The 17234-nt window shown below is 44.8% G+C and overlaps 1 long non-coding RNA gene across 1 annotated transcript in view; it reads right to left on the reverse strand.

Annotated features, from left to right (window-relative positions):
* Positions 1-3821: 3821 nt before the first annotated feature.
* Positions 3822-17234, reverse strand: part of LOC307181363 — an 87575-nt gene continuing 74162 nt past the window's right edge. Inside the window, exons 3-4 of the long non-coding RNA XR_013826591.1 lie at positions 9190-9271; positions 3822-3929 (exon numbers count right to left, since the gene is read on the reverse strand). This is a non-coding gene — a long non-coding RNA (uncharacterized lncRNA). The remainder of the gene's footprint in view (positions 3930-9189; positions 9272-17234) is intronic.

Below are 17234 nucleotides of genomic sequence, written 5' to 3' on the forward strand. Positions count from 1 at the left end.
GTACAGATTAACCATTTTGCAAGGCATAAATAGAGCAACAGATGTAGACAACAAACGTATGGACAACAAGGGGGGAAAGCTTTTGGGGGGGTGGTGGTGGGAGGAGTTGAGAGACTGGGATTGGCATGTATACATTTATATGTATAAAATAGATAACCAATAAGAACCTGCTGTATAAAAATATAAAATAAAATTCAAAATTAAAAAGAAGTAAAATTTAAAAAATAAAACAGAAAAAACAATTATTCCCTGCACATACATGTATTTATATGAATAAATTATTTCCATGCTTATATCTGTAAATACAAAAAGAGGAATAAAATCTACCTTGAACCAAAAACGAAAAAGAGAAAAAAAACACAGAACCCACCAGTTACACAGAGGAAAACCGTATCAGGGCACTTGCTCCAGTTGTAAACAATTCTGAAGTTGGTCAGTGGTGGGGAATCGTCTCCCATTCAGCCAGCAGCCCCCACGCAACAAGCGTCCTCATTGCAAAGCTGGGGCACCGTGCCGAGGCATCTGTGAGTAAACGTGAGCTGAGCCCCAGGCCAGTTGCTGCTGAACTATTCCCACCCGTCCCAGGTAAAACACCTGAATATATACAAGGACTTGAAAGCCTAGAGGAAGGGCCATAGAGCCACACGAGTGACAGCATGCCGGCCGACTTGGTGCCTGCAGGCCAGCCAGGATGGTCCTGGCCCTGGGTGCTCTTCTGGAAGATTTCCATTTCCCTGCCTGAGATACCCGTCCTGTCCCTGCCCCCACTGCTTTTTTCCTTCCTCACCTCTGCCCAGGGAGAAATTCCAGCAGCAGGTATGGGTGACACATCCTCTTCTTTAGCAGGTGGCAGCCTGGCAACTGCTGCAGAAAGTCCAGCAGAGCCCCACTCACACTGGGCCACCCACAAAGCCGTGGCCTCTCACTCCCTCCCACCAGCCCAGCCCCGAGACTGCTGACAGGGCAGAGAAAATGGCGTCAGGCACGGCTGCAGGGGCTCTTGCTGCCTGGAGTGGTATTTATATTGATCTCAACCCAGGCACACCTGGGGAGGGCTGGCCGGCACGGTAAGGCTGCCCAGGTCAGCCAATCATCACCCCTCAGGGGCTCACAGTTGCAGAAAATGGAACTTGCTGAACCGGCCAGGTCCAAGGAACAGGTGTGGGCTCCTGAGAGTCAGGATAGACAAGGGGCTGCAGCTTTGGCTTGTTTTCTAATCATTTTATCTGGCCCATGAGTGGGAGACAACTTCAAGAAAACCCTCTCCTAATGAGAGGAACCCAGGAGTCAGGGAGAGGAGGGGTGGGTGGTGGTTGGAGACAGAGGCCTGGTGCCCCGGGTGCAGTGGAAGTCTCTGGAAGACCAGGTGGAGGGAGGCCTCACGGAGTGATGCCCAGGGTCACAGACCTGTCGCAGCTGCTGTTTGTTAGTTCAAGTCCTGCTCTGAGGTGCTCTGTGTCAGCTCTGAGCGACAGGTGAGCTGGGGGTGCTCTGCAATGAGGGCTATGTGCACGGTTCCTGTGTGCCCAGCCCTGCCACGGTACCCGCAAGGGTAGCTCTGTATCCTGGGAGGGGCCTGACCACGAGAGCCCCGTGGGCTGGGGTGGGGGTGGGGTACCTGCCCAGGTGAGCTCCATATTCTGGGATTGGTCTGACCACGAGAGCCCCATGGGCTGCTGGGGACCTGGTAAAGGATGTCAGGACAGTCAGTGAAGCCACCGAGGATATACCTCCAGTTGCTCCTAATTCCTACACCCTGCTGGTCATTCTACCAACCACCAGGACATGGTATTCTGTATTAGTCTTCAATGATGCCTTCTTTTGTATTCCATTAGTCCCAGAGTCACAAGAAATTTTGGCTTGTGAGTGGCAGGACTCAACATACAACTAAAACAATACTTCCGGGCCGTCTGGCCCCAAGGGTGCAAAAATTCCCACACCATCTTTGGGGAAAGCTTAGCTAAAGACCTAAAAGTTCTACCTCTGGAAAAGGAAACCCTCCTTCAATATGCAGACGACATTCTGATCACCAGCCCTACTAAGGAGGCCTCTGAACTACCAAGCCAATAAAGGATAGAAGTTGTCCAAGAAAAAGCTCAAATATCACAGACTGCGGTGACCTGCCTGGGCTTCATTCTCACAGAAGGTCAGAGAAGCCCATCCCAGGAAAGGGAAGAAACCATTTTCAGCCTTACCCCTTTCTAAAACTAGAAGACAGCTTAGGGGTTCCTGGGGAGGCCAGGGTTTGCTGCTTCTGGATCCCTAGCTACAGTCTACTAGCTGGGCCTCTATATGAAACACTGAAAGGAAAAGATGATGATCCTTTTGAATAGAATCCAGAAGTGGCCTTTCAAGAATGGAAAGAGCAGTCAATTCAGACCCTTGCCCTGGAACTCCCTAATTTAGCTAAACCCTTTGACCTTTACATTCCCGGTGAAAGGTGAATCGCCATTGGAGAATTAGTGCAAAAACTGGGACCACTTGAAATGGAACAATGCAAGAATGCCATCCAGGTAGGATAAACTACGGTCACTAAGGGGCTTGGCCCACTGCCACATCTGGCCAAGATACTGGCGGTATCTAAAAACCTGGAAATCAGCAGCCCAAAAGGCCACCTCCCTCCTAAGGGAAAAGGACCCCACGTGGTGATCCTAACCACCAACCATGCCCTGAAGTTGCAGGGTTCGCTCCGTGGGCACACCGACCTCGAGTGAGGAGGCCCTCCAACTCCAACATCCAGAGAGATAACCGGGGGCAACAGGGCACCATGACGACTCGTGTGAACATCACTTGACCTGGAGTTTCTCTCATAAAACAACAAGAGTGTGTCCCAAAAGAGTAGACTACTGCTTGCAGGACTTACTGCACCCAGAGGGGAGCTAATAATCTTGGCGGGGGAACAGTATACCACACTGTCACCATAGAAAAGCCTACAGACACCGTGATGATGGTGGCCAATAAGACCGGCTGGACTCCTGTTTACTTCAAAAGGCTGTTGACTCAGTAGCCATCATGGTCCTTGATCACCACTGACCCTGGACTGTCTGGGAGTTGAGCGGGCAGGGCTCTGACACCTGGTGCTGTTTGTACGTTAATTCAGGGGCCTAACTGAAGAAAGCGCAGACTACTGGTCAGAGCATCTAGGCTGGCAGAGACGGTCAGCCTAAGGTGGCCGAACAAATGTGGGGCGGGGTGAAACCGGCCCCCACAGCGTCTCTGCACATCTCTTTCCTGGACCCTTAAAGGTCATTAGAATCTATAACACTTCCAATGCTGGTGCTCAGGTGGACGAGCAGGGAGGCAGGGGTCCTGGGGACAATCAACGTCACCGGGAGGCTGCTGGGGAGAAGCTCTGACCCTCGCCCCAGGGTATGAGGGCTCCCAACTCAGCACTCAGCAGTTACAGAAGAAGGGTCTGCACCCTCAGCACTCCAAGAATGAGGAACGGGACAAAAGGCAGAGGAGGGGTTTGTCCCCAGCAAAGCCCATTAAAAATCCCTGGGAGATAAAAATAGAATCTGGGCAATAAAGTCAAGTCTAACCTTTTTTATCCTTTGTGCTTTGTCTAATTTCACGTGCTCCTAGGGTCCCGCATGCAGAGGTTCCACACCCGGCACTTCAGACCAGATTTCCTAGTGCAGAATGGCTGGGTCGACACCTCAGCTCCTGGGGCCCAGTGCAGACTCCACGATATAGAGCCTGAGCTACAGCCAACCCAGCCCTCGAGAGCTCCGCCGCCTCCCTCCCTCCCACTGACTCTGACAGGATCTCTACACAGCAGCCCAGCCCACAGCCCACGGGGTAGTGCATGCTCTCACCTTTCCATTCTCTGATCAAAATATAAAGTTTCCTTTGCTTGTGAACCAAACTCAGTCTCGATCTGTTGGCCCCAATGACACTGGGCAGGGGGACACTTGTTGGGGTCCACTCTGGAGGATCAGTAACAGAAATTGAGACTATTGTAACCTCAATGAACAGATGTGTGAGCCAAACTGTAGTTAACATAGAACAGTGTATAAGGCTCGGGTAAAATAAGATGTTTTTAACACTTCCATTTGATATTTCCATCACTTTTTATAAGCAAGTTCAGTGAAAAGGTTTGTCTTATTTGTCAGGTCAATATTAGAGAAACGAAGTGATTTCTTTCCAAGGATGTACAGCTAATAATCTTGGTTAAACCTTCAATCTTGTTTTAAATGCTTTTCCATTGAAAATGATACCTCTCTTTCAGCTCCCCCATTTCTGAGAAGTATAAAATCTTATAATTTATTATTACCAAAGGGGAAAGGTGGGAGGAGGGATAAATTAACAGTTTGGAATGAACACATACACACTGCTATGTATAAAATAGATCATCAACAAGGAACTACTGTATAGCACAGGGAACTACACTCAACATTTTGCAATAACCTATAAGGGGAAATAATCTGAAAAAGAATAGATATTTTTATTGACATCATCTATCAATGACAGTTAAAGTGTAGCCTAAGGGAAGCTGGTGGTGAGTGCTTCTGACCCTGAAGACTTCAATCATCTAAAGTTTGGACTCTGCCTACTTCCCAAGGCCCTTAATGAACATATGTGTAGCCGTAGCTTAAAAACTTCCCCAGTTTGGGTTTCGGGGAGACACTGATTTTGAAAAAGCCCTGGTGTTCTCCTTACATGAATGGGACTCTTCCTACTGCTAAAACATGTCTGTCACACCCAGAGGATGGTATACCGTCTGATCGGGAAGAGTTTGGAAAAGGCATCTCATCTCCTCATCTCCTGGTGCTCGGGTTCACCCCTCCAGCGTCTTTACTAACAGTCTCCCCACTTGGAGATGTCAGCACTGTCAACATCCTGTTGCGTACAGTTTGGAATTTGTCCAGAGGATGAAGCGGAAGGATGAGGAACAATGAGAGACAAGTCCTAGGTGTTCAGACAGGCACATGTCACTCTAATTTCCAATCAGGAAGACGAATTGACCAAAGGCTAGGGTTGCCCATGGAAACAGTATAGGGCTTGAGGAAATCCCGCTGCTTTGTGGCCAGTTCCCATAAACACGAGTTGAACAATGGAACTCAGGGGCAGTAAAATTCACAAAACTGCAGAGTTGAAAATATCCATCACTGAAAAATGTCTTGAGGAAAGTCAGAGAAAAGGACTTGTAAGCAAGGGAGAATGGCAGGAAAGGGATTTGAGGAGGTAGAAAGGACTCGCCATTAAGCACAAGAAAAGGAGCTGAACATTGCCAACATTGCAGTTGGCCAAAAAGGGTGTATGCGTTCTTTTCTGTATATATTCAAGAAAAGGGCATACACTTTTTTAGCCAACCAAACAGGTGGGCACTGGAAGTCAATACTACAAAAGATATCACTTCGCATCAGTCAGAAGAGCCATCCTCATAAAGCGTAAACAACAGAAATGCAGGACAGGGCAACGAGAAGAGGGAGCCCTGTGAGACTTATAGTGGAAATGTATATTGCCAACGGCCATTCTGGAGAAGTGTATTGTGTTTACTAAAGCATCTAAAAAATGAGCTACAGAGCATAGGGCACTTGCACTCATGGGCGTATATCTTGGGAAAAACAAAAATCGAGAGGACACAGGCACCCCAATGTTTACCCCCTCTCTGTTTAAAAGATCCTCGACTAGGATATAACTTAAATGTCTCTGGAGGGAAAAAATGGATAGAGATGTGGTACTTAGGTAGAGTGGAATATTATTCAGCCTGGAAATCAATGAAATATGGCCAGTTGTAACGACTCCGGAGGAGTTACGTATGATCATTCTAAGTGACAGAATTCAAAAAGAAAAAGACACATATCATAAGATATCACTTAAAGGTGGAATCCAAAATGGCTACACATGAAATAAATTACAAAACAAAAACATAGTCAAATATGTAGAAAACACGCATAAGGCTGCTAAACGGGAAAGGTGGGGAGGGGTGAGGCATCATCCAGGAGGTTGAAATTAGCAAAGATACCATTCCAAATACCAAACTGATAATCAACAAGGCCTACACGGTAGCTAAAAGAACTGCACTCAGCACACTCAAGTCACCGGAAAAGAATATATACGACTGGTAAGAATCTGAAAAAGAATTTATTGATGTCTCTCTGTACGCGAATCAAGTGGATGTACAGCAGCAAGAAACAGAGCTTTGAAAATCAGCTGTAACCAATATAGTAATAAATTGAAAAAAATAAACGACAGAGAGACAGAGAAAACCTCTTACAACTTTTCCTCAGGGACGGTGATGCAACATGGATTGAACACATCTAGACCCACAGCAGGATGAGACATAAGGCTGGAAACTGTTTGCGCTAAGAGAAATGTGAGGTTGGGTGAGGAAATGCACACCCTTTAAAGTAATACTACCTGGTACCCATTCAATGGGTCCCAAATCTGCAGGTTCAAGGGATCTTCCTACAGCTAAAACATGCATGGAAAACCCAGAGGACTGTACACCATGTGATCGGGAGATGTGTCTAAAATGCACCTCATTTATCCTCTCCTGGTGCTCCTGTTCACCATTCCAGCCACGCTACTTAGAATCTCCCCACTTGGAGAATCAGCACATTTAAACTTCTGTTTCACACATTTTGCAAATTGTGAGGAGGATGAACGGGAAGAGGGGGAACCAATGAGAGAAGAGTTGTAGGGGTTTGGACGGGCACATATCACTCTAATTTCCCATTAAGAGTAAGAATTAAAGAAAGGCTCAGCCTGCCTCGCCGGAGCCAAAATAGGGCCTGAAGCAATCCTGCGGGTTTGAGGCCAGCTCACAAAAGAGCAACTTAAAAAATGGAGCTCAGGGTCACTGCAATTCACAAACCTGCAGAGTTATAAATGAAAACTAACGTCCAAAAATATGTTGAGGTAAGGCAAAGAAGAGGATCTGAATGCAAGACAGAATTGCAAGAAACAGATTTCAAGAGATAGATTGGACTTGTCTTTAATGCACATGAAAAGCGGCAGAATTTCGACAATGATGCAGTTGGCCCAAAAGGGCGTATGCGTTTTTTCCTGATTATATCCAGGAAAAAACGCATACGCACTTTATGGGCAACGAAGCAAGCAAGCAATGCAAATGTGCACAACAAAGAAGTCTCACTTCCCACCGGTCAAAAGGGCCATCCTAAAAAATTGTAAAAACCAGAAATGCAGGACAGGCCATGGAGAACAGGGAGCCTTTATACGCTGATGGGCAGTGTGTGAACTGCCGAGAGCCACTCTGGAGAAGTGTATGGTGGTTCCTAAATCATCTAAAAAACAGAGCTACAGAGCATAGGACACTTCCAATCATGGGAGTATATCTAGGGAAGTCTAAAAATCAACAAGACACAAGCACACCACAGTTTAGGGCTACTCTGTTTACAAGAACCTCAACTTCAGTACACCTTAAATATCCCAGGAAAGAGAACAATGGATAAAGAAGATGTGGTACTTATGTACAATGGAATATCTCTTCACCATGAAATCAATGTAATAAGGCTAGTAGAAGGATAAAGAGTGGATTTAGGTCCGATAATACTACTTGAAATAAGTCAAACAGAAAAAGAAACATATCATAAGATATCACTTATAGAGGGAGGGTAAATATGGCTGCACAAGAAATGAATTACAGAACAGAACAGTGTCTCACATTTAGAAAACACACTTATGTCAGCTTAAGGGGAAAGGAGAGGTGGGGTGATGCATAAAACCAGAGTTTGAAATTAGCACAGATACCGTTCAATAAACCAAATAGGTATTAGACAAGATCTACACCTTGCTCAATGAACAGGCCTCAACACACCCTATACACCGCAGAGAAATATATCTGAGGAATAAGAATCTTAAAACCCATGTATTGATATATCTCCATAAGGGAATCAAGTGTGTGCAGAGCGGCACAAACACAGCAGTGAAAAGGAGCTAAACCCCATTATAGAAATAAATTTTAAAAACAAAACGCTGAAACAATGAAAGAGAGAAAAATTCTTACAAAATTCGCTCAGGGGCTGTGATGCAACCTGGATTGACCACATATAAACCCACAGCTGGATAAGACATAAGGCTGGACACTTGGGGCTGACAGGATTGGTGAGCTTTGGTGAGCAACTGCCGAAAGTTTAATGCAATACTTCATGCTACTCAGTCCAAGGGTCCCAACACTCCAGGTTGAAGGGAATCTTCCTACAGCTAAACCATGCTTGGGAAACCCAGCGACTGGTATACCATATGATCGGGAAAGGTTTCTAAAACGCACCTCATTTTTCCTCTCCTGGGGCTCCGGATCGACATTCCAGCCACTTTACTAACAACATCCCCACATGGAGTCAATGCCTTTAAGTTCTGGTATCGCACAGTCTGCAGTTAGTGCAGAGGATGAATGGGAATAGGGGGAACCAGTGAGAAACTAGCTGTAGCGGTTTCAATGGGCACATGTCACTCTAATATCACATCAGTAAGAAGAATTAACCAAAGGCACAGCAGGTGCCCCAGAAGAAAAATAGGGCTTCAAGGAATCCTGTGGTTATGGGGCAATACCACAAAAATAAGAGCTAAAAAATGGAGCTAAGGGCCACTGCAATTCAAAAACCTGCAGAGTTATAAAGGCCAACTATTTTTAAAAAATATATTGAGGTAAGGCTATGAAGAGGCATTGAAGCAAGGCAGAATTGCAGGAAACCGATTTCAGGAGGTAGACTGGAATTGCACTGAAAGCATATGAAGAGAGTCAGAAACTCGACAATGATGCACTTGGCCAAAAAGGGCGTATGTGTTTTTTCCTGAATATATTCAGGAAAAAACGCACACGCACTTTTTGGCCAACCAAGCAAGCTTGCAAAGGAAATCTGCACTACAATGAAGTCTCATTTCCACCTGGTCAAAAGGGCCATCTGAAAAAAGTGTAAAATCCATAAAGGCACGACAGGCCATGGAGAACTGGGAGCCTTCTTATGCTGATGGGCGGGATGTAAATTGCCAACAGCCACTCTGGAGAAGTGTATGGTGTTTCCTGAAACATCTAAAAAACAAAGCAACAGAACCTAGGGCACTTCCACTTATGGTCCTATAGCTTAGGGAAATTAAAATCAAAAAGACACAGCCACCCCAAAGTTTGGGACGGCTCTGTTTACAAGAACCTCGTTTACAGTACAAGTTCAATATCGCAGAAAGTGAAAAATGGATAAAGAACTTGTGGTACTTACGTACAATGCAATATCACTCAGCAATGAAATCTATGTCATCAGGCCCGTAACAGCATAATGAGTGGATTCAGGTATGATGATTCGAACTGAAATAAGTCACACAGAAAAGAAACATCATAAGGTATCACTAATACACAGAATGTGAACTTGGCTACACATGAACTGAATTACAAAACAGAACAGTGTCTCAAGTTTAGAAAACCAACTTATGCTTGCTTAAGGGGGAAGGTGAGTTGGGGTGCTGCATAAAACCAGAGATTGAAATGAGCACAGATAAAGTTCCTTAAGCCAAATATGGAATAGACAAGAGCTACTCCTTGCTCAACGAAATGGACTCAACACCCCATATTAAACGCCTAAGAATGTACCTGACTAGTAAGTATCTTAAAACCTATGGATTGCTATGTCTCCGAAAGAGAATCAAGCGTGTGTACAGGGGCATAAACGCAGCAGTGATAGGATTGGAGAGGTTCGGTGAGCAAATGAAGACCCTTTGAAGTCATATTGCATGGTACCCATTACACGGGTCTCAACTCTCCAGGTTTAAGGTATTCTTCCTTCAGCTAAAACATGCATGTGGAACCCAGATAATGATCAACCGTGTGAACGGGAGACGTGTTCAAATATGTCTCAGTTTTCCTCCCCTGGTACTCGGGTGCAACATTCCAGACGCTTTACTAACACTCTCCCCACTTGGAGAGTCAGCACCTTTAACCTCCTGTTTGGCCCCGTTTGCAATTTCTGCGGAAGATGAACAGGAATAGGGAGAACCAATGAGAGACTAGCTGGAGGTGTCTGGACGGGCAAATTTAACTCTCATTTCCCACCAGAAAGAGGAAATAACCAAAGGCTCAGCATGTCGTGCCGGAACCAGATTAGGGCCTGAAGCCATCCAGCGGTGTTGCAGCCAGCTCACAAGAAAACGAGTTGAAGAAAGGAGCTCAGGGGCACTGTAACTCACAAACCTGCAGAGTTATAAATGACAGCTATCGTCCAAAAATAGACTGAAGTAAGGCTGCCAAGAGGACTTGAAAGCGGGGCAGAATTGCAGGAAACCGATTTCAGGAGGTAGACTGGAATTGCATTGAAAGCATAGGAAAAGAGGCAGAACGTCCACAATGATGCACTTGGCCAAAAAGGGCGTATGCGTTTTTTCCTGAATATATTCAGGAAAAAACGCATACGCCCTTTTTGGCCAACCAAGCAAGCTTGCAAAGGAAATCTGCACTACAATGAAGTCTCACTTCCCCCCGGTCAAAAGGGCCATCTGAAAAAAGTGTAAAATCCAGAAAGGCAGGACAGGCCATGGAGAACTGGGAGCCTTGTTATGCTGATGGGCGGGATGTAAATTGCCAACAGACACTCGGGAGAAGTGTATGGTGTTTCCTGAAACATCGAAAAAACAAAGCAACAGAGCCTAGGGCACTTCCACTTATGGTCCTATAGCTTAGGGAAATTAAAATCAAAAAGACACAGCCACCCCAAAGTTTGGGACGGCTCTGTTTACAAGAACCTCGTTTACAGTACAAGTTCAACATCGCAGAAAGTGAAAAATGGATAAAGAAGTTGTGGTATTTACTTACAAAGCAATATCACTCAGCAATGAAATCTGTGTCATCAGGCCCTTAGCAGCACAATGAGTGGATTCAGGTATGATGATTCTAACTGAAATAAGTCACACAGAAAAAGAAACATCATAAGATATCAGTAATACACGGAATGTAAACTTCGCTACACAGGAACTGAATTACAGAACAGAACAGTGTCCCAAATTTAGAAACCCAACTTATGCTTGTTTAAGGGGAAAGGTGAGTTGGTGTGCTGCATAAAACCAGAGATTGAAATGAGCACAGATAAAGTTCCTTAAGCCAAATATGGAATAGACAAGAGCTAGTCCTTGCTCAACGAAATGGACTCAACACCGCATATTAAACGCCTAAGAATGTACCTGACTAGTAAGTATCTTAAAACCTATGGATTGCTATGTCTCCGAAAGAGAATCAAGCATGTGTACAGGGGCATAAACGCAGCAGTTATAGGACTGGAGAGGTTCGTGAGCAAATGAAGACCCTTTGAAGTCATATTGCATGGTACCCATTCCACGGGTTTCAACTACCCAGGTTTAAGGTATTCTTCCTTCAGCTACAACATGCATGTGGAACCTAGAGTATGATCAACCATGTGATCGGGAGACGTGTTCAAATATGTCTCAGTTTTCGTACGCTGGTACTCGGGTGCAACATTCCAGACGCTTACTAACACTCTCCCCACTTGGAGAGTCAATCCCTTTAACCTCCTGTTTGACCCAGTTTGCAATTTCTGCGGAAGATGAACAGGAATAGCGAGAATCAATGAGAGACTACCTGGAGGTGTCTTTTTGGGCAAATTTAACTCTCATTTCCCACCAGGAAGAGGAATTAACCAAAGGCTCAGCATGCCGTGCCAGAACCAGATTAGGGCCTGAAGACATCCTGCGGTGTTGCGGCCAGGTCACAAGAAAGCGAGTTGAAGAAAGGAGCTCAGGGGCACTGTAATTCACAAACCTGCAGAGTTATAAATGACAGCTATCGTCCAAAAATAGACTGAAGTAAGGCTGCCAAGAGGACTTGAAAGCGGGGCAGAATTGCAGGAAACCGATTTCAGGAGGTAGACTGGAATTGCATTGAAAGCATAGGAAAAGAGGCAGAACGTCCACAATGATGCACTTGGCCAAAAAGGGCGTATGCGTTTTTTCCTGAATATATTCAGGAAAATATATTCAGGAAAAAATATATTCAGGAAAAATATATTCAGGAAAAAACGCATACGCCCTTTTTGGCCAACCAAGCAAGCTTGCAAAGGAAATCTGCACTACAATGAAGTCTCACTTCCCCCCGGTCAAAAGGGCCATCTGAAAAAAGTGTAAAATCCAGAAAGGCAGGACAGGCCATGGAGAACTGGGAGCCTTGTTATGCTGATGGGCGGGATGTAAATTGCCAACAACCACTCGGGAGAAGTGTATGGTGTTTCCTGAAACATCTAAAAAACAAAGCAACAGAGCCTAGGGCACTTCCACTTATGGTCCTATAGCTTAGGGAATTTAAAATCAAAAAGACACAGCCACCCCAAAGTTTGGGACGCCTCTGTTTACAAGAACCTCGTTTACAGTACAAGTTCAACATCGCAGAAAGTGAAAAATGGATAAAGAAGTTGTGGTATTTACTTACAAAGCAATATCACTCAGCAATGAAATCTGTGTCATCAGGCCCTTAGCAGCACAATGAGTGGATTCAGGTATGATGATTCTAACTGAAATAAGTCACACAGAAAAAGAAACATCATAAGATATCAGTAATACACGGAATGTAAACTTGGCTACACAGGAACTGAATTACAGAACAGAACAGGGTCTCAAATTTCGAAAACCAACTTATGCTTGCTTAAGGGGAAAGGTGAGTTGTGGTGCTGCATAAAACCAGAGATTGAAATGAGCACAGATAAAGTTCCTTAAGCCAAATATGGAATAGACAAGAGCTACTCCTTGCTCAACGAAATGGACTCAACACCGCATATTAAACGCCTAAGAATGTACCTGACTAGTAAGTATCTTAAAACCTATGGATTGCTATGTCTCCGAAAGAGAATCAAGCATGTGTACAGGGGCATAAACGCAGCAGTGATAGGATTGGAGAGGTTCGGTGAGCAAATGAAGACCCTTTGAAGTCATATTGCATGGTACCCATTCCACGGGTTTCAACTACCCAGGTTTTAGGTATTCTTCCTTCAGCTAAAACATGCATGTGGAACCCAGAGTATGATCAACCGTGTGATCGGGAGACGTGTTCAAATATGTCTCAGTTTTCGTACCCTGGTACTCGGGTGCAACATTCCAGATGCTTTACTAACACTCTCCCGACTTGGAGAGTCAATCCCTTTAACCTCCTGTTTGGCCCAGTTTGCAATTTTTGCAGAAGATGAACAGGCATAGCGAGAACCAATGAGAGACTAGCTGGAGGTGTCTGGACGGGCAAATTTAACTCTCATTTCCCACCAGGAAGAGGAATTAACCAAAGGCTCAGCATGCCGGGCCGGAACCAGATTAGGGCCTGAAGCCATCCTGCGGTGTTGCGGCCAGCTCACAAGAAAGCGAGTTGAAGAAAGGAGCTCAGGGGCACTGTAATTCACAAACCTGCAGAGTTATAAATGACAGCTATCGTCCAAAAATAGACTGAAGTAAGGCTGCCAAGAGGACTTGAAAGCGGGGCAGAATTGCAGGAAACCGATTTCAGGAGGTAGACTGGAATTGCATTGAAAGCATAGGAAAAGAGGCAGAACGTCCACAATGATGCACTTGGCCAAAAAGGGCGTATGCGTTTTTTCCTGAATATATTCAGGAAAAAACGCATACGCCCTTTTTGGCCAACCAAGCAAGCTTGCAAAGGAAATCTGCACTACAATGAAGTCTCACTTCCCCCCGGTCAAAAGGGCCATCTGAAAAAAGTGTAAAATCCAGAAAGACAGGACAGGCCATGGAGAACTGGGAGCCTTGTTATGCTGATGGGCGGGATGTAAATTGCCAACAACCACTCGGGAGAAGTGTATGGTGTTTCCTGAAACATCTAAAAAACAAAGCAACAGAACCTAGGGCACTTGCACTTATGGTCCTATAGCTTAGGGAAATTAAAATCAAAAAAACACAGCCACCCCAAAGTTTGGGACGGCTCTCTTTACAAAAACCTCGTTTACAGTACAAGTTCAACATCGCAGAAAATGAAAAATGGATAAAGAAGCTGTGGTATTTACTTACAAAGCAATAACACTCAGCAATGAAATCTATGTCATCAGGCCCTTAGCATCACAATGAGTGGATTCAGGTATGATGATTCTAACTGAAATAAGTCACACAGAAAAAGAAACATCATAAGATATCACTAATACACAGAATGGAAACTTGGCTACACAGGAACTGAATTACAGAACAGAACAGGGTCTCAAATTTAGAAAACCAACTTATGCTTGCTTAAGGGTAAAGGTGAGTTGGGGTGCTGCATAAAACCAGAGATTGAAATGAGCACAGATAAAGTTCCTTAAGCCAAATATGGAATAGACAAGAGCTACTCCTTGCTCAACGAAATGGACTCAACACCGCATATTAAACGCCTAAGAATGTACCTGACTAGTAAGTATCTTAAAACCTATGGATTGCTATGTCTCCGAAAGAGAATCAAGCATGTGTACAGGGGCATAAACGCAGCAGTGATAGGATTGGAGAGGTTCGGTGAGCAAATGAAGACCCTTTGAAGTCATGTTGCATGGTACCCATTCCACGGGTTTCAACTACCCAGGTTTAAGGTATTCTTCCTTCAGCTAAAACATGCACGTGGAACCAAGAGTATGATCATCCGTGTGAACGGGAGACGTGTTCAAATATGTCTCAGTTTTCGTACCCTGGTACTCGGGTGCAACATTCCAGACGCTTTACTAACACTCTCCCGACTTGGAGAGTCAGCGCCTTTAACCTCCTGTTTGGCCCAGTTTGCAATTTCTGCGGAAGATGAACAGGAATAGCGAGAACCAATGAGAGACTAGCTGGAGGTGTCTGGACGGGCAAATTTAACTCTCATTTCCCACCAGGAAGAGGAAATAACCAAAGGCTCAGCGTGCCGTGCCGGAACCAGATTAGGGCCTGAAGCCATCCTGCGGTGTTGCGGCCAGCTCACAAGAAAGCGAGTTGAAGAAAGGAGCTCAGGGGCACTGTAATTCACAAACCTGCAGAGTTATAAATGACAGCTATCGTCCAAAAATAGACTGAAGTAAGGCTGCCAAGAGGACTTGAAAGCGGGGCAGAATTGCAGGAAACCGATTTCAGGAGGTAGACTGGAATTGCATTGAAAGCATAGGAAAAGAGGCAGAACGTCCACAATGATGCACTTGGCCAAAAAGGGCGTATGCATTTTTTCCTGAATATATTCAGAAAAAAACGCATACGCCCTTTTTGGCTAACCAAGCAAACTTGCAAAGGAAATCTGCACTACAATGAAGTCTCACTTCCCTCTGGTCAAAAGGGCCATCTGAAAAAAGTGTAAAATCCAGAAAGGCAGGACAGGCCATGGAGAACTGGGAGCCTTGTTATGCTGATGGGCGGGATGTAAATTGCCAACAGACACTCGGGAGAAGTGTATGGTGTTTCCTGAAACATCTAAAAAACAAAGCAACAGAGCCTAGGGCACTGCAACTTATGGTCCTATAGCTTAAGGAAATTAAAATCAAAAAGACACAGCCACCCCAAAGTTTGGGACGCCTCTGTTTACAAGAACCTCGTTTACAGTACAAGTTCAACATCGCAGAAAGTGAAAAATGGATAAAGAAGTTGTGGTATTTACTTACAAAGCAATATCACTCAGCAATGAAATCTGTGTCATCAGGCCCTTAGCAGCACAATGAGTGGATTCAGGTATGATGTTTCTAACTGAAGTAAGTCACACAGAAAAAGAAACATCATAAGATATCAGTAATACACGGAATGTAAACTTGGCTACACAGGAACTGAATTACAGAACAGAACAGGGTCTCAAATTTAGAAAACCAACTTATGCTTGCTTAAGGGGAAAGGTGAGTTGGGGTGCTGCATAAAACCAGAGATTGAAATGAGCACAGATAAAGTTCCTTAAGCCAAATATGGAATAGACAAGAGCTACTCCTTGCTCAACGAAATGGACTCAACACCGCATATTAAACGCCTAAGAATGTACCTGACTAGTAAGTATCTTAAAACCTATGGATTGCTCTGTCTCCAAAAGAGAATCAAGCATGTGTACAGGGGCATAAATGCAGCAGTGATAGGATTGGAGAGGTTCGGTGAGCAAATGAAGACCCTTTGAAGTCATATTGCATGGTACCCATTCCACGGGTCTCAACTCTCCAGGTTTAAGGTATTCTTCCTTCAGCTAAAACATGCATGTGGAACCCAAGTATGATCAACCATGTGAACGGGAGACGTGTTCAAATATGTCTCAGTTTTCCTCCCCTGGTACTCGGGTGCAACATTCCAGACGCTTTACTAACACTCTCCCCACTTGGAGAGTCAGCGCCTTTAACCTCCTGTTTGGCCCAGTTTGCAATTTCTGCGGAAGATGAACAGGAATAGCGAGAACCAATGAGAGGCTAGCTGGAGGTGTCTGGACGGGCAAATTTAACTCTCATTTCCCACCAGGAAGAGGAATTAACCAAAGGCTCAGCATGCCGGGCCGGAACCAGATTAGGGCCTGAAGCCATCCTGCGGTGTTGCGGCCAGGTCACAAGAAAGCGAGTTGAAGAAAGGAGCTCAGGGGCACTGTAATTCACAAACCTGCAGAGTTATAAATGACAGCTATCGTCCAAAAATAGACTGAAGTAAGGCTGCCAAGAGGACTTGAAAGCGGGGCAGAATTGCAGGAAACCGATTTCAAGAGGTAGACTGGAATTGCATTGAAAGCATAGGAAAAGAGGCAGAACGTCCACAATGATGCACTTGGCCAAAAAGGGCGTATGCATTTTTTCCTGAATATATTCAGGAAAAAACGCATACGCCCTTTTTGGCCAACCAAGCAAGCTTGCAAAGGAAATCTGCACTACAATGAAGTCTCACTTCCCCCCGGTCAAAAGGGCCATCTGAAAAAAGTGTAAAATCCAGAAAGGCAGGACAGGCCATGGAGAACTGGGAGCCTTGTTATGCTGATGGGCGGGATGTAAATTGCCAACAACCACTCGGGAGAAGTGTATGGTGTTTCCTGAAACATCTAAAAAACAAAGCAACAGAACCTAGGGCACTTCCACTTATGGTCCTATAGCTTAGGGAAATTAAAATCAAAAAGACACAGCCACCCCAAAGTTTGGAACGGCTCTGTTTACAAGAACCTCGTTTACAGTACAAGTTCAACATCGCAGAAAGTGAAAAATGGATAAAGAAGTTGTGGTATTTACTTACAAAGCAATATCACTCAGCAATGAAATCTGTGTCATCAGGCCCTTAGCAGCACAATGAGTGGATTCAGGTATGATGATTCTAACTGAAATAAGTCACACAGAAAA

Source organism: Stenella coeruleoalba (assembly GCF_951394435.1).
Source record: "Stenella coeruleoalba genome assembly, contig: scaffold_283, whole genome shotgun sequence".
In the NCBI taxonomy this organism is placed as follows: Eukaryota; Metazoa; Chordata; class Mammalia; order Artiodactyla; family Delphinidae; genus Stenella; species Stenella coeruleoalba.